We start from the raw sequence: 18,609 nt of genomic DNA on the forward strand, positions 1-18,609 counted from the left end.
GCCATCAGTTATAAATGCTCCCCTTTCTTCACATACATCATCATCAGACCTTTGTAGTCTGGCCTTTGTCATTCTGACTAGGGTAAGATGAGGCTTCAAAGTTGCATTTTCCTGACGAGTAAGAGTTATGAACATCTTATTAACGATTATTTATGGATATGGGTGTTTTGTTTGCATGTATCTGAGTAAATTGTGTGCATGCCTATTATCTGTGGAGGCCAGAAGAGGGTGTTGGGTTACCTGGAACTGGAGTTATAGGTGAAATATAAAAAAGTTATATGGAGTTATAGGTGAAAGCTGCCATGTGGGTGCTGTGAACCAAACCTGGGTCCCCTGTAAAGCAGCAAGTACTCTTAATCACTGAGACATCTCTCTAGTCCAGATGTTGAACACCTTAAAAAATATTTTCAGCCATTTGTATTTCTTCTTTCAAGAATTCTGTTTAGTTCTCTGCCCTTATTTTTAATTGGGCTATTTGTCCTTGGTATTCAATTTTTTAGTTCTTTATATATTCTAAACACTAACTTCTTATACCCATAGGTTGATGGAGTGCTCAATTCTAAATGAGACATCTATATAATATCCCCTTCTCCGGTGCTTAGAAACATCAAGAAAGAGGGGAAGGAAAGATTGTGAAAGTCAGAGGTAGAGGACACCTGCAGCAAAATTGTTTTCTAGGCATGACAGAGCCATTGCACATATGATACCACAGCATTAGAGTGTGTGCACAAAACCTGTACAGTATCAAGCCAACCAAAATCCCAGTATGTGCAGGGGAGGGCTCATGAAGTCCGATCCCTAGCTGAGGAGTTACAACTGATGGTTGATGGGCACTGGGAGATGGAGGTCAATGGCCACTGTGGGGTGGAGAGTCAGCTTTCTACAGGAATGTGGTCCCTGAGAGATTACCTAGACTCCGGTATGCACAGATGTGGCATCCCTAAGTAGACTGGTGGACTCATAAAGAGAACTCATGAAGCTGGGAGGAGAAAGTGGTGATGGGGGAAGCATTGTAGAGAAGGGAAGGGGAGAATGGATTTGATCAAAATATGTTATATGCGTGATGGCTAATCTTGAAATCTAAACCAAAACCCAAGCATCTGGGCACTCCATGAGTGGACTGTTTGAGGAGGGAAGATGCTTCCTAAATATAGATCATCTGAAAGAGGAACACCCAACCCAAATATGAGCCACACCTTTTGGTGGCAACCCCCATAAAAGAACAATGAAAGAAGGAAGCTTTTGCTTTTTGCCTGAATGCTCTCACTGTCTCTGGAAAGTTCATCTACACTGTTGCTGGGGTATTCTTTTGCTGGCAGTATAATCTAATTCTTAGGTATTTGAACATAGACTGAAAACCAGCAGCCCTCTAGAACTTCCCTAGGACTGTGGAGACATTCAATATTGTGAACTGAACTACTGGATTTTTGGCCTTCCCACCAGGAGACATCCATCAGGTGATGGCCACTGTTACAGCCTGTAAGCCACTCTAATAAAGCCCCTTTTACTATGTCCATTTTGTTCCTCTATTTGAACCTTGACCTTTAAAATATCAATCTGTCAATTTCTTAAACAAACAAAAAACACTGGTAAAGAAATTGAAGAAGACATGAGAAGATGGAAAGACTTTCCATGTTCACGTATTTCAAGAATTGTTACAAAACACCATACTACCAAATGCAATCTATAGATTCAGTGCAATCTCCATTAAAAGTCAATGCCAACTCTTCACATCCAGGGGAAAGACAATCTTAAAATGCATATAGAAGCACAGAAGACCCAGAGTAGGCAAATTAGAGTGACAAAAAAGAATAATGCTAGTGTTATCACCATATGTAATGGTTTAGTTTTACTACAGAACCATAGTAACAAAAGCAGAATTTATCAGCACAAGAGCAACCATTATCTCATTGGAATAGAATAGAGGACATAAGCCCACATGGCCACAGCCACTTGATTCTTTTTTCAAAAATCACACACACACACACACACACACACACACAGAGAGAGAGAGAGAGAGAGAGAGAGAGAGAGAGAGAGAGAGAGAGAGAGAGAGAGAGGAGAAAAGATAGCTTCTTAAAAAATGGAACTGGGCATGCAAATATTCATATGTAGAAGAATGAACCAAATCCTTATCTCTCATCCTGCACTAAGCTCAACCCTAAATGAATCAAGATCTTAATGCAAGATCTGCAACTCTGAGGCTGACAAAGGAGAAAGTAAGAAAAACACTTCAAGGTACAGACATAGACAAAACTGTCTGAATAGTAGCTACTCTAGTAGCTCAGAAAATAAGCCCACAGGTGGCAAATGGGACACCACAAACTTCAAAAGCTTCTGTACAGAAGAAAAGATAGCAATGGAGTGAAGAGACAGCCTACAGAATAGAAGAAAGCCTTTGCTAGATGTATATCTTACAGGGGATTAGTATCTAGCTGTTGTGAGAGTTTTTGTCTTGAAAGTAGGTGACTAAGCAACATCTCCACCCCTCGCTGAAGTGGAAGTTTCTAGATATGTCATGTAATACAGAGTCATGCGGTGTTTTGCTAAGGCAGGCTCACGTGTTGTTTTGCTGAGGCAAGACCTGTGGGAGGATAGGTGGTGTTTGGAGAGTGTATAAATAGGACTCAGTGGACAGTGATGGCATGTTTGCATAGCTAGCTTTGCAATGCTTTGTTGATCTTACGTCTTTGCTTCATTGAGAGAGGCAGGGCAGAGAACTTCTGGCATCCCAGCTGATTGCTGCCAGTTTGGTGGAGGCCTGATGGTTTCTGCTAGATCATGCAACTGCTGCTGATTCGTGTTTGCTATCCTGATACTACTGAACTGAATTGCTAGTATCCTGACAGAGACTGGAATTGCCCCAAATAACTAGTTCTAAACAGGTCCATATCCCCTTGTCCTATTTAGCATCTTTTCTCCTCTAGTTTTGGACAGTGGGCTAGATGCAAAGTTGAAGCCTTTGAGAACTCTTATTGAAAGTAAGTTTTAAAAAATCTAAACCTATACTCCCAGTCCAGGTCCCAGTGGCAAACCAAAGTTCAATTCCACCAAGTCCCTGCCCCCCTCCCCCCGGGGAGCCAATGAGTTTCCCTTACAGAGCTTAGATAAGGGTTGGTAGCCAGGAGCATGGGTGGATCTATAAAGCAAGCCACCCTGGTAAGATTGTACCCAGCAAGGTTGATAACTTCCCTGTAACTATAATTTTTTTCACCACCTATTTTTAGTGATGGTTCTTAAATGCTGTAACCCCCCTTTTAGCCCACCACCCACCAGAGGTAGTGGACCACTGCTCACAAAGATGTCACGGATATACCAGCATCCTAGTTCGGTAGAGTCGGGATAGAAAACATGAATCAGCAGCGGTGGCACGACCTAGCAGAGTCAGCTAGGCCTCAGCTTTGGCACATGTCTGCAGGAGGGATAACGGAGGACTGGAGGGAAAGTTCTCAGCTGTGCCTGTCAAAGCAAAGAAAGATCATTGAAAACTCAAGACCAACAAGTGTTCCACAGCTCTATGAGCAAACCAAGCTCAGCCCCATCACTGTCTGTCCAGTCCTATTTGTACTTCCTCCAAACATCATGTGTCCTCCACAGGTCTTGCCTCAGCACATAAGTCTGTGTCAGCTGACATCACTCTGCCAATCAGCCTGAGTCCTTGGAAGTGGCAAGCAACTGCAGCACACCACCAGAAGATTTTTGGTGCATTTCTCTCTATGGAGTCCCGACAAATGGAGCTCTAATGTATTCAGACACATGCATGTAACAATTAGAAAGAGAACAAGAGGTACATGGAGGGTGGGATTTGGAGGGAGGAAAGGGAAGAGGGAAGTGATGTGATTATAATCTCAACAAGTGAAAGATATTTTAAAAAAAAAACTGAAAGTTCTATTTCAATGGAAAACTGTCTTGGATGAGGAATGTTCATTGTTTCAATTTAATTATTTTACATTGTGCTTGTGTATTATAATATTTTGAACCAATAATGATACACATCTATAATTTAATTTATAATTAAAATACAAACTTTAAAAAAAAATTCCAGATAAGAATTCTCTAAATAGGGCATGGGATTGAAAGGGGCAGTTGTGTTTTCTCTGGGACAGGAGACACTTGATCTGATGCTGACCTAATGTATATGAACCCCACCCCCTTCAGCTGTCTTTGTAACCTTCAATGCAGCAGCAATTCCCAAACTATTAGAGACATGAGAGCATGTCTCTGACAGTGGATGTATAAATAGTCAGAGTTCTGTAAAGGAACAGAAAGAACTGCTAGAATAAATATATTTCTATATTTATATGTATGTATATGGGATTTAGATAGATAGATAGAGGATACACACACACACAGACACACACACACACATATATAATATATAATATATATATATATATATATATATATATATATATATATATATATATATATGAGATTTATTAGAGTGACTTATAGAATGTAGTCCAGGTAGTCCAACAATGGCTTTCTTGCAATGGAAAGGATTGGAAATCTGGTAATTTTTCAGGCCATGAGGTTGACATGGCCTGAAAGCAGTCCAAATCTGGCATGGAGTCCTGGAGGAATCCAGGAGGTCTGCTGGTCTTCAGTCTACAGTGGAATCCTGAAGAAGTTAGATTTAATACCATACACAGCAACAAGATAGACGGACTTCCAGCTAGAGTGAGGACAAAGCTTCATTCATCCATGCCCTTTTGTGTAGGCTGCCACCAGAAGGTGTGGCCATGATTTAGCTTAAGTCTTCTTGATTTAAATAATTTGATCAAGAAAATTTCTCACAGGCTTACCTGGCAGCTTGGGTTTTAGTTAATTCTAGATGTAGTCAAGTTGACAACCAAGTTTAGCCATCATGATGTATGTAGTCAATGTAGTGGAAATTTTTCCTCTTGAAAAGCTAGGAATCAGATCATGGTACTCTGACACCATTTCACTATTGAGCCATAGACTCTTGGATAGTCAGTAATTCAATAATCCACATATTCTGTGACTGTGACTCATTTTACACACACACACACACACACACACACACACACACACACACACACACACACACTTTTCTTTTAAAATACTGATCTCTTACTCTTAAATATCCTTCCCATTTTGCAGACGTGCCCAAATAACCACTATGAACAATTCTAATCCCCACTGGGTAATTTCCGTTAAAAGGGAAAACATTAAGGAGTATGTGGGTGATGGATATATAACTGGAGTGACAAATACTGTAGGAAAGGCTTTCTGTCATGCAGTATAACAGAGTACAGATGCTACAGGGGAGGCAAGGAAGGCTCGAAGTGCAGAGGCTCAGACTTTGATAGCTGCTATTCACTGGACTCACCAGCTATCATTTGATGGTGCCAATTGACACATCTCATTTCTGTCATCATCACAGGAGACCTATGAGCATAGTCTAACTGTGGGAACTAAGACTTGGGAGGTTAAAGGGCATATATGTGGCCACATGACATGACATGACATGACCATCATAACTGAATGCAGTTGCATCTAAATGCACAGATCTTCAGAGACTCCCAGAGAAGAATATGGATGGCATCCACAGAACACAAGCCAACACACACACCAGCTTTCCTGGAAGTTCTTGCCAGTAGAAGGCATCATTCACTTCCCTGTCCCATAATCACTCTGCATCTAAAAAAGTTACTGGAACTCCTTCCGGTCTGGGCCTGAGCACCGAGCAGATCCCAGGCAGCAGCTCTGTCCCCAGTCTCTAAGAACCCAAAGGAAGCAGGGCTCCCAGGCGCTCTAACCCAGGCAGTATCTTAGGTAAGCAGACAGCAAGTCTGCCCCAAACTGGGAGTAACTGGGACCCACTAGGACCCAGGAAGTCACTCTTGACCCAGAGCACTGAGCAGATTTTGGGACCCAGCACTTAACCCACTAGTAACACTCATCCCACACAGTTCTGATAAAACAAAGATAATAGGAAAGCCAGGCTCCAGTCAGAGACAGGGCAGGTAGCACTAAGGAGATACAGATGGCAAAAGGCAAGCACAGAATATAAGCATCAGCAACCCAGAGTACTTGGCATCATTAGAACCTTGTTCTCCCACACACAACAAAGTCCTGAATTCCCCATATCACCAGCAAAGCAAGATTCAGATTTAAAATCACTTCTAATGATGATGATAGAGGACTTTAAGAAACACATAAATAACACTCTCAAAGAATTTAAGGAGAACACAGGTAAACAGCTAGAAGCCCTTAAAGCGGATACTCAAAAATTCCTTAAAGAATTACAAGAGAACACAACCAAACAGGTGAAGGAATTGAACAAAACCATCCAGGACATAAAAATGGAAGTAGAACAATAAACAATAAAGAAATCACAAAGGGAGATTACCCTGGAGATAGAAAACCTAGGAAAGAAATCAGGAGTCACAGACACAAGCATCACCAACAGAATACAAGAGATAGAAAAGAGAATCTCAGGTGCAGAAGATAGCATAGAAAATATTGACACAACTGTCAAAGAAAACGCAAAATGCAAAAAGTTCTTAACACAAAACATCCAGGAAATCCAGGACACAATGAGGAGACCAAACCTAAGGATAATAGGTATAGATGAGAGTGAAGATCCCCAACTTAAAGGGCCAATAAATATCTTCAACAAAATTATAGAAGAAAACTTCCCTAATCTAAAGAACGAGATGCCCATAAACATACAAGAAGCCTATAGAACACCAAATAAACTAGACCAGAAAAGAAATACCTCCCGTCACATAATAATCAAAACACCAAGTGCACAAAACAAAGAAAGAATATTAAATGCAGTAAGGGAAAAAGGCCAAGTAACATATAAAGGCAGAGCTATCAGAATTACACCAGACTTCTCACCAGATACTATGAAAGCTAGAAGATGCTGGACAGATGTCATACAGACCCTAAGAGATCACAAATGCCAGCCCAGGCTACTATACCCAGCAAAACTCTCAATAACCATAGATGGAGAAACCAAGATATTCCACGACCAAACCAAATTTACACAATATCTTCCCACAAACCCAGCATTACAAAGGATATTAGCAGGAAAGCTTCAATACAAGGAGGGAAATTATACCCTAGAAAGAGCAAGAAAGTAATCCTCTTCCAACAAATCCTAAAGAAGATAGCCACACAAAGATAATTTCACCTCTAATAACAAAAATAACAAGAAGCAACAATCACTGTTCCTTAACATCTCTTAACATCAATGGACTCAATCCCCCAATTAAAACACATAGGCTAACGGACTGGATCCATAAACAGGGCCCAGCATTTTGCTGCATACAGGAAGCCCACCTCAGTGACAAAGACAGACTCTACCTTAGAGTAAAAGGCTAGAAAACAATTTTTCAAGCAAATGGCCCTAAGAAACAAGCTGGAGTAGCCATTCTAAAATCTCCAGCCCGAGAACACAAAGGGAGGGACTCATAGGTTGTATAGGTTGTTGAGGGTGGCCTTGCCTGGCATCAGTGGAAGTGGACAGCCTTGGTACTTGAAAGTTTGGATTCCCTAGTGTTGGGGAATTTCAAGAGCAGGGAGGTGGGAATGAGAGGATGGTGGGAGCACACCCTCATAGTAGTTGGAGGAGAGGAGATGGGGTAAGGGGTTAGTCATCAGTGGAAGTAGAGGGCCTTGGTGCCTGAAAATTTGGATTCCCTAGTGTTGGGGAATTTGAGAGCAGGGAGGTAAAAATGGGAGGATGGTGGGAGTACACCCTCATAGAAACCCCCAGCATTATATGGATTAGACATGACAGAGGCAGGCTGCCAGAAGACTAGATTCCAGAATTCAAACAAAAATTATCTCAATACTAAAATTTGTTATGAGAATTGTATATTGCAGAATACATAGCCTCAGTGTATCTACTCATCAAGTGACCTGCTCAAACCTCTGATGTTGTGGAATTGCAGCTGGATGCAGTGGAGACACAGATGTCAGAGGCTTATCAATTCTTCTCCCTGCCCCTCTTCTAATATCTCAACACCCATAATCAGCTTGAAGATGTTAATGAAGAGTTGCTGCCCCTATTCCCTGGGCTTGGGGACTGAGGTGGTTAATACTGGGCTGTCTTTCTAGGGAAAACTAGTGGTTTTGTTGGAACAGAGAGGATTAGCTAGGATTTATTGCATAGTCATAGCCTACTGGTAGAAATATGTATAATTGTTATTAAGATGAAGTTATAATTTCTTAAATGGTACAACATTTACTTTGATTTCAAATTTAAGGTTTTCATTGGTACGAGCTTCTTATTGATATAAAAGTAAGATTAATATTGTTCCTCTCATAGGTATTGCGCCTGTATAACACACTTAGGAATACAAGGCTTAGACCCAGCCCTTCTTTAACTTTTTAAACTGATCTGAGATGGTTAGCCTGTGAGTTAAGGGCCTATAGCAAATTCATGGCTATGAGTTTATTGTTAGGGTGTTTTCTATATTTTATTTAGAAATAGCTGAGGGGAGTTAACAGGCAACAGTCCAGATTACCTTACATGGACAGTTGATTTTCAAAATGTCAGAAATCCACAGAATTGATGTTACAAACATTTCTGTATTAATGTTCATTTTGATTAGAGAACTGTCTGCTCCTGACAGCTTCCTGTCTTGGATTCTAAGAAGAAATTGAGCATCCTTGGAGTTACTCCAGTTGTGTGGTGACAGCCACTAGGCAAGAATTGCCTCTTTTCATCTACAGACAAATCACTGTCCAGAAAAGGACACACTTGCAGAATAGTCGACTGATTATATCTGCCAAGACAGAGTAATCAGCCCTTAATAATTCTTCATCACTCAGTCTGTCAGATGATCCTGGGCCAGAAGGCTGAAGATCAAATGCTCCAACGTTTTGTAGTATAGGGACTGTCCAGGTGTTCAGCAGTCTCTATAAATTGCCTAAGTTTTAGAAGCTATGCTTTGTGCTTCCCACAATTTCAGTTAACTCAGTCATTTTGGATTTCTGACAGGGTTGAAGACTTATAGTCTCATAGCCAATCCTTGCTATTTACTTTGAGAGAAAAGATTTGAAGGGATGGTGTTCAGTTGACATTCATTCTAAAGCCAAGAAAAAAAGCCAGGTTCAGAACTAAGTCTTTTAGTTAGGAGAGACAACAGAGGTTCTGTTTAGTCAACAAAATGATGGTCTAGGTATTAGGCCTATCTTGTATCTTACTGATACAAATTGGTATAGTTATGCTCTAATTGTATTCTAAATTAGAGAAAAGGTTTTTTTTTTTTTTAAACAGGAAGGGTGATATGTAAGAAGAGCTATGGTGAGAGGAGTAACGAGAGGAGGAGAAGGAGAGCAAGAGCTAGGTTACAAGAAGGGGGCATGGAGGTGGATGTTCACATGTCCCCGCCAGTCAAAGATAGTTGATATATCTAGGTTGGGTATTGGGGTACACTTTTGATTGATATTGAGCATTACCAAACTTATAAAGCCTTTGATTAACATTTAAAAAATAGTACAAAAGCAAAAAGGAGAAGTGGGGATGGGATAGGGGTTTTCTAGGGAGAGGAAATGGGGAAAGGGGATGGCATCTGAAAAGTAAATAAAATATCCAATAAAGATTTTCAAAAAAAAGTTACTGGAAATGAGGGTGGTAGCCATGAAACTGGCTTTCTATTTGGGGTTCAACTCTTCTGGGAATACCCTCTTTAAGAGTCCTAGCTTTTAGGCTCAGAGTTTCTGGTAGATCCCAAAAAATTATCATTGAAATAGTATTAAAATAGTGCAGTCTAGATTCAAGTGACATCCTTCTGCCTTGCTCACTTGGGAGCTCTCAAGATGTCTTGCAAGGACAGAGATCCCTTTCTAACACAGAAAAATCATCCCTTCTTTCAATATGGGCCCCATGTGCCAAATCCCAGATGGGGGCACTATACAGAATGCATCTGGATTTAGTCCATTTTGCTACTATAACAAAATTCCACAGAGTATGCAATTTGTTTTAAAAAGTAAATTATTGCTCACAGATCTGAACTGGGCACTGGTTTCTGGTAAGGGCCCCCAGCAGAGAACGCCATGTGAAAGAACGTTCAAGGAGTAGATTTACAGCAATCCTCATGCCTCAGGAAATGCACTGACAAATGTATGAGGATGAAGTCCTCAGTACTAATCATTTCTCAAATGTCCCAGGTCCTTGAGTGAACACAATAGCAATCATTAGGGATTCTGGAGGGAATACTCAAAGCATAACATACCCTGAATATGCGACGACCCAGGCAGGTAATGTTTGTCTTTTCAGAAATGTCTCAATCCTGTTGGATGCTGCTGGATGCCACTGGATCAAATGACTAGTTTTGAGGTGACAAAAGTAGGTGAATGGATCCCTCCAGGATGCTTTGACAGGGCTCCTAGACTCAGTCAGGACTATCCAAGAAGAACTTGGTTTGTTTCCTTGGCTCATGTTGGTATTAGGCTTTCCAGCCATTATCTGGCTTTTTCTTAGCACCTCTGGCAGTGACCCAAACACCTCACACAAAACTGAGAGTCATGCCAGAGTTGATCAGAAGCTACACAGTCTGGTCCGAGGCAGATACAGCTTACTTCTCTCAAAGCCAAACCAGGATGGTCAGTACTTTGGGATCCCACAGCTTAGTGATGTCAAGAGACCTCAAACAGTGTTCCTTCTGCAGAAGAGTCCCTGAGAGTAGCTAGGACAGATGGACACAGGCCACCATCTCACCTCCATTGCTTCCAGTGTGACTTGGAGCCTCTGTGTGCTCCAGTTCAGTGGTTTGAATATGTTTGGCCTCCATAGACTCATGTGTTTGAATGTTTGGACCATAGGGAGTGGCACTATTAGGAGGTGTGACCTTTTTAAAGTAGATGTGGCCTTGTTAGAGGAAGTGTGTCACTGTGGGGGTGGACTTTGAGGTCTCCCAGTGCTAAAGCTGTGTGGAATTCCAGCCTTCTCCTGGCTGCCTGCAGAAGATAGCCCCTTCTGCTGCCTGAGGATTAAGATGTAGAACCCTTGGCTCCTCCAAAACTGCATCAGCCCGGATGCTGCCATGCTTCCTACTATGATGATAATGGACTGAACCTCTGAAACCACAAGACAGCCCCAATTAAATGTTTTCCTTTATAAGAGTTGCCTTGGTCATGGTGTCTCTTCACAGGAAACCCAACTAAGACACTCAGTTTCCTTTTTAGGGTTAGATGAAACAAAGTAAGAGTAAGCCTGTAACAAGCAAGTTCACAGTCAACCTGGCTGAGCTGCACAGCACTGCAGTGGTCCATTATCAGTTGTCAGGATCAGAGAAGGAAACAATGGCCTCCCTGCTAAGAAAGGGTCAGAGCCAAAAGTCATCCTCACACCTCACCACTCCCAAGAAAGCTCTGGGCAGGCCCCATCCCCATGGTTTTCTTTAAGATCCCAACAACTCCAAACTTTGGGAAAAAAAAGTTTTCTTCAGTCTTGGAGCCTCTACAGCAGTGGTTCTCAACCTTCCTAATGATGTGACCCTTTGATACAGTTCCTCATGTAGTGGTGATCCCAATCATAAAATTATTTCTTTTTTTTTTTTAGATTACTTCCGTTTTATCTTAATTTTTTATTGGATATTTTATTTACATTTCAGAGGCCATTCTCTTTCCCCATTTCCCCTCACCAGAAAACCCCTATTTAATGGCCCCTTCTCCTTTTTGCTTTTATACAATTTTTTTTAATGTTAACCAAAGGCTTTATAAGTTTGGTAGTGCTCAATATCAATCAGAAGTGTAACCCAATACCCAACCTAAATATATCAACTATCTTTTACTGGCGGGGACATGTGAACATCCACCTCCATGTCCCCCCCCCCCTTTTCTCTTTCTCATCACCTAGATCCTCCTCTCCTTCTCCTTCTCCTCTCCGTACTCCTCCTCTTCCTCTCCATAATTCTCCCACTTTAGCTCCTCCTAGATATCACCCTTCCTGTGAAAATAAAACTTTTCTCTCAAAATACCATTAGAGCATAACGATATCAATTTGTGTCAGCAAGGGACAAGATAGACCCAATACCCAGTCCATCATTTTGTTGACTAAACAGAACCTCTGTTGTCTCTCCTAACTAAAAGACTTAGTTCTGAACCTGGCTTTTTTTCTTGGCTTTAGAATGAATGTCAACTGAACACCATCCCTTCAAATCTTTTCTCTCAAAGTAAATAGCAAGGATTGGCTATGAGACTATAAGTCTTCAACCCTGTCAGAAATCCAGAATGACTGAGTTAACTGAAATTGTGGGAAGCACAAAGCATAGCTTCTAAAACTTAGGCAATTTATAGAGACTGCTGAACACCTGGACAGTCCCTATACTACAAAACGTTGGAGCATCTGATCTTCAGCCTTCTGGCCCAGGATCATCTGACAGACCTAGTGATGAAGAATTATTAAAGGCTGATTACTCTGTCTTGGCAGATATAATCAGTCGACTATTCTGCAAGTGTGTCCTTTTCTGGACAGTGATTTGTCTGTAGATGAAAAGAGACAATTCTTGCCTAGTGGCTGTCTCACCACATTTGGAATAACTCCAAAGATGCTCAGTTTCTTTTTAGAATCCAAGACAGGAAGCTGTCAGGAACAGACAGGTCTCTAATCAAAATGGACATTAATACAGAAATGTTTGTAACATCAATTCTGTGGATTTCTGATGTTTTGAAAATCAACTGTCCATGTAAGGTAATCTGGACTGTTGCCTGTTAACTCCTCTCAGCTATTTCTAAATAAAATATAGAAAACACCCTAACAATAAACTCATAGCCATGAATTTGCTATAGGCCCTTAACTCACAGGCTAACCATCTAAAATCAGTTAGAAAAGTTAAAGAAGGACTGGGTCTAAGCCTTGTATTCCTAAGTGTGTTATACAGGCACAATGCCTATGAGAGTAAAAATATTAATCTTACTTTTATATCAATAAGAAGCTCGTACCAATGAAAACCTTAAATTTGAAATCAAAGTCAATTTTGTATCATTTAAGAAATTATAACTTCATCTTAATAACAATTATACATATTTCTACCAGTATGTTATGGCTATGCAATAAATCCTAGCTAATCCTCCCTGTTCCACAAAAACCACTACTTTTCCCTAGAAAGACAGCCCAATATTAACCACCTCAGTCCCCTAACCCAGGGAATAGGAGCACCAACTCTTCATTAACTTCTTCAAGCTGATTATGGGTGTTGAGATATTAGAAGAGTGGCAGGGGGAAGAGTAAGTTGATAAGCCTCTGATGCAGTGTCTTCACTGCATCCAGCTACAATTCCAGGACATCAGAGGTTTGAGCAGGTCTGCTCAGCTTGCTTGATGAGTAGATACATCAAGGCTATGTGTTCTGCAATATATAATTTTCATAACAAATTTTAGTATTGAGATAATTTAGTCTTTTGGCGGCCTGCCTCTGTCATGTCTAATTCATATAATTCTGGGAGTTCCTATGAGGGTGTGCTCCCACCATCCTCTCATTCCCACCTCCCTGCTCTCAAATTCCCCAACACTAGGGAATCCAAACTTTTAGGCACCAAGGCCCTCCACTTTCACTGATGCCTGGCAAAGCTACTCTCAACTACCTAATTCTTTAAGGGATTTTTGAGTATCCTCTTTAAGGGCTTCTAGCTGTTTACCTGTGTTCTCCTTAAATTCTTTGAGAGTGTTATTTATATCCTTCTTAAAATCCTCTATCATCATCATTAGAAGTGATTTTAAATCTGAATCTTGCTTTGCTGGTGATATGGGGAATTCAGGACTTTGTTGTGTGTGGGAAAACTAAGTTCTAATGATGCCAAGTACTCTGGGTTGCTGATGCTTATATTCTGTGCTTGCCTTTTGCCATCTGTATCTCCTTAGTGCTACCTGCCCTGTCTCTGACTGGAGCCTGTCTTTCCTATTATCTTGGTTGTGTCAGAACTGTGTGGGGTGGGTGTTACTAGTGGGGTAAGAGCTGGGTCCCAAAATCTACTCAGTGCTCAGGCACAGACAGGAAAGTACCAGTGCTCCGGGCCAAGAGTGACTTCCTGGGTCCTAGTGGGTCCCAGTTACTCCCAGTTTGGGGCAGACTTGCTGTCTGCTTACCTAAGATACTGCCTTGGTTAGAGCTCCTGTGAGGCCTGCTTTCTCTGGGTTCTTAGAGATTGGGGGCAGAGCTGTCACACGGGATCTGCTCAGTGATCAGGCACAGACTGGAAGAAACCAGTGCTTCGGGCTGGAAGTGACTTCCTGGGTCCTACTGGGTCCCAGTTACTCCCTGTTTGGGGCAGGCATTGCTGTCTGCTTACCTAAGATACTGCCAGGGTTAAAGTTCCTGGGAGCCCCACTCCCTCTGGGTTCAGTGAGATTGGGGGCACAGCTGCCACCCGGGATCTGCTCAGTGTTCAGGCCCAGACTGGAAGGCATAAAATTATTTCTTTACTACTTTGTAGCTGTAATTTTGTTATTGAATTACTGTCATGAATTGCAATGTAATATCTGATATGCAATCTCCAAAGGGGTGGTGACTCACACAGGTTGAGAACCACTGCTCTACAGGAAGGAAACAATGTTAAAATGGCATCTGGAAATGGCCGTGTAGGTTAAGGGGAAAACACAGAACCAAACTGATCATCAGTGGTCCATGTTCCATCCACTTGTAAGGAGTGTGTGTGTGCACACATGTATACATATATGCATCTGCTTAACATAAAGCTGTGTCACAGCCAAGAGAGAGCGAATGGCGGGGAGTTTCAACTGTATCTTGTCAGCTTCCATTTGGTCAACCAGCCAACTTGGGCCATCAATTTACTTTGTTAAGTTGTTGGCCTGAGGGGAGACAGGGAAGAGGGAGAAAAGAGAAAAGAAAGAAGGGAGAGAGGGAAGGAAAGGAGGGAGGGCGGGAGAGAGGGAGAAAGAAATGAACAAAATCTTTTATTCCTTGGCCTCTCCTAGAGATGCCGTGGGTTTCCCCTTACTTCAAGTGAAATCCATATCATAGTAGGAAAAGTTGAGTCAGATAAAGTGCCACTGTGCTTTATCCTGCCCTTAGTTCCTGGAAAAGACAAAGCATTTCCCAGCTGCTGCACACGGGCCAGATGTTTTCCCCATTATGTTTTCCTGGGGCAGAAATGATCCTTGCTGTTTAGTGCTCAACTCTACTTAGTAATCATTCTTTGGAAGCCCGGAGCTGTTCGATTTCAGTTGCCTTTAGAGACAGAACTTTTAATATGCACCCTTGTACAATGCATCAGCTAGGACGCACACTCGCCAAGAATGTTTCACTCAACCAGCCTGGCTGCCACTAACCTCTGGTTCACAGGAAATACCAGAGGAGGATAAGCAAGCTCTATATCCCAAGAATAAACACAAACCCAGCATGGGGGACAGTCTACAAGACAACTCTTCTGGACTGTTTAATAGATCTCCTCATCCTACGTCTTTTTTCTCTTTCTTTCCCTTTCTTTTCCCTTCTTTCTAATTTTGAGGGAAGGGAATAAGGAGATCTTGTTTTAGGACACAAGCTATACACAATTGAAACTGGAACCTGGTCTGATTAATAACATCAGAACGGTATTAATACCTTCCAAGACAAGAAGTAAATAGTTTTAAGCCAACTGAAATTTGAATATGGAGAAATTTGATTATGAAATTATCATTATTTTCTTAGGACTAATATCGGTGCATTTGCTAGATCAAAGAATGTCTGTGTTCTTTGACTAAGGTGCCCTGGTGTCTGTGACTGTAGAATAACACAGGAGAGCTGCTGGGGAGGCAGATGAGTGGTGAAGTGCTTGCCTAGAAAATGCAGGGCCTGAGTTTAATCCCCACATCCTCAGTACTAGAAATAGACAAAGTTGCTCAGGTGTATTTGTGTACATATGACGATGGAGCAATGGTGTGAAAATCTTAAGTTATTGGATCTGCATGAAGATATTCACAATGTGTGGGTCTCATATTTAAAAGCAGGGAAAAGAAAAACAAAGAGAATAAAATGAAGTGAAAGATTTGGTTTTTCTTTTTAACTAAAAGTGACGCATCTGAATTTGGGAAAAGTTTATTTTAATTATTGGCCAGTCACTTGATCACATGATGGAGAAGGAAAGGCTGCCAGCTTGTACCTGGGAAGGGAAAAAGAGAACAAGAGTGTGGTGAAGGTATAGATACACACTGTGGCTGGCATCTCAGGAGCAGGAGCGGAGCACAAGGATCAGTGGGAGGCATTCTCTGTGTTCCAACTTGGGGGCTGGTGGAAGCTTTGTGTGTGTAAATTATAATTAATGAATTAAAACACAAAGTGGACTAGTGAGGGGGACTCACCAGTCAGGTAAAAGAAGGCACGGCCTATTCCCTGTTGTTTGTGTGATAATATGAGAGACTCCCATGTCAGTCTGCAGCCCTGTGGGTGCTGGAGGAAAGAACTGACTTCATTGCCGAGTGTTTCCATTTACCTTTACATTTTATTCATTCTACATCTGTTTACTGAAGGCCTGCTACTGCTTAGGCATATAAAATAGAGAGGTAGGTGAACAGATACACATGAGGAAGTAAGTGGTAGACTCTGACAGAAACGGAATAGACAATTGTTACTTAGCTTTATGTCAACTCGGGAAGGGGAAATTTCAATTGAGAAGATGCCTCCATAAGTTTTGCCTATAAGCAATTCCATGTATTTTCTTGATTAACAATTAATGTGGGAGGGTCCAGCTCACTGAGAGCATTGCCATCCTGTGGGAAGGTGATCCTGGATGACATAAGAAAGCGAACCAAGAAAGCTGCAAGGAGCAAGCCACCAAGCAGCATTTCTCCATGGCTTCTGCTTCAGTTCTTGATTGGAGTTTTTGACCAGTCTTCCCTCAGTAATAGAGTGTGACCCGAGAGTTGTAAGATGAAGTAAAACTTTTCTACCCCAAATTTATTTTGGTCATGGTATTTTATTACAGCAGTGGAAACTTAACTAAGACAACAATATAGATAAACAGGTAGCCAGACAATAAATTTAGATACAAAAAAATAAATTGTAGATACCGATGGATGACTGAGAGTAGATAGAGATGAAAGGTGATACAGAAGCACATTATAGATAGGTGGAAGAGAGATGACAAAGAGAGATATCTATCTTCATATAAATATATATGGTGGACACAGATGGGCAGTTATAGCTATCTGGATAAGAGAAGTTCTTTAAATGTATATGTATCACACATACATGTCATTGTCTTACTTAGGAGTTCTAGTTCTGTGATAAAACACCATGACCAAAAGTAACTTGGGAAGTAAAAACATTATTTCAAGCTTACAGTTCCATATCACAGTTCATCATCAAAGGAAGTCAGGGCAAGAACTCAAGGCAGGAACCTGAAGGCAGGAAATGAAGTAGGAGCCATGGAGGAGGGCTGTGCCGTTGCTTGGTTCTTCACAACTAGCTCATCCTCCTTTCTTACAGCACTCAGAACCAGCAGCCCAGGGGTGATACCACAGTGAGTGGAGGCCTCCCACACCAATCATCAATAAAGACAACACCGCACATGTTTGCCTACAGGCGTTCTGATGGAAGCATTTTCTCAATTAAGATGCCCTTTCCCAGACTGTCCTAGCCTGCGTCAAGTTGACATAGAAGTAGCCAGCACAATTGACTCCTTGTCCAGTTGATGTGCAAACAAACCCATCAAAGTTAAATTGTAACCTTTCTTATCTTGTTATCCCTAAGATGTCCTACTAATATCATATCACAATAGAAAACATATTCTGAACTTTAAAAGTTCCAGTCTTTAAAACTTCAAATTCTTTAGAAGTCCAGCTTCTTTAAAACATCAAAAAAAAAAAAAAAAAAAAAACAACCTCCTCAAATATACCAGTTTCTTTAATACTCTAAAGTCTCTTTAAAATATGCAAAGTTTCTCTGAAATTCCAAAGTCTCTTAATTGTGGGCCTCTGTAAAATTAAAAATAAGTTAGATGCTTTCTTATGCCATAGGAAAGAACTAAGGCACAGTCACATCAGAGCAAAACCAAACTCCAACACTGTAATGCTCAGTGGGCGTCTGGGACTGTGATTTTCCAAGCTCCACAGGGCTTGCCATAGGGTGGATACCATCGGTTCAGGCTGGCAGCTTTCCACAGCTGCTGCTGTGCGTGGTGACTGTACATGGTACTGGCATCTCTGAGATGCTAGGGTCTCTGCAGCAACTGGCCTGCACCTTCACTAATAACCTTTCTCAGGCTCTCTTCAGGGACTCCAACCCTGGCACATGGTGTCAAGCATCAAATTCTCCCCACGAGCCCTCGATCCTGAGGCTTCAACTGAGACGGAGACTGCACGTTCGCCAATGTACTCCTGTGGCCTCTCACAGGGCCAAGCATCAGCTGCTCTCCGTGACCCCTTCATGCCTTCTAAACCAGGACCACTGAAATGACTCTTGCACATTATCAAGCTCAGCTGCCAGCATGAGATGCAGCCTCAGCCCTCTCTGGATCACAGCTCTGTGTGCTCACTCTGAGGAAATACTTGCCAGAAGATTTCCACTCAGTGATGCTGGTCCCTTCTAGATGATCAGCATCGATTTTCCCAGGAAAACAGATGTTTTGCTACAGTGGTTCTGGTCTCTTCATCACAGATGGCTCTTTAGCCCCAGCTCACCAGAAC

General features: G+C 41.6%; 1 long non-coding RNA gene across 1 annotated transcript in view; it reads right to left on the bottom strand.

Moving 5' to 3' along the window:
* Nucleotides 1–10,792, bottom strand: part of LOC143443137 (uncharacterized) — an 81,178-nt gene extending 70,386 nt beyond the window's left edge. Inside the window, exon 1 of the long non-coding RNA XR_013111900.1 lies at nucleotides 10,218–10,792. This is a non-coding gene — a long non-coding RNA (uncharacterized LOC143443137). The remainder of the gene's footprint in view (nucleotides 1–10,217) is intronic.
* Between the last annotated feature and the right edge of the window lie 7,817 nt (nucleotides 10,793–18,609).

The sequence above is a fragment of the Arvicanthis niloticus genome, chromosome 1, assembly GCF_011762505.2.
Source record: "Arvicanthis niloticus isolate mArvNil1 chromosome 1, mArvNil1.pat.X, whole genome shotgun sequence".
Taxonomy (NCBI): domain Eukaryota; kingdom Metazoa; phylum Chordata; class Mammalia; order Rodentia; family Muridae; genus Arvicanthis; species Arvicanthis niloticus.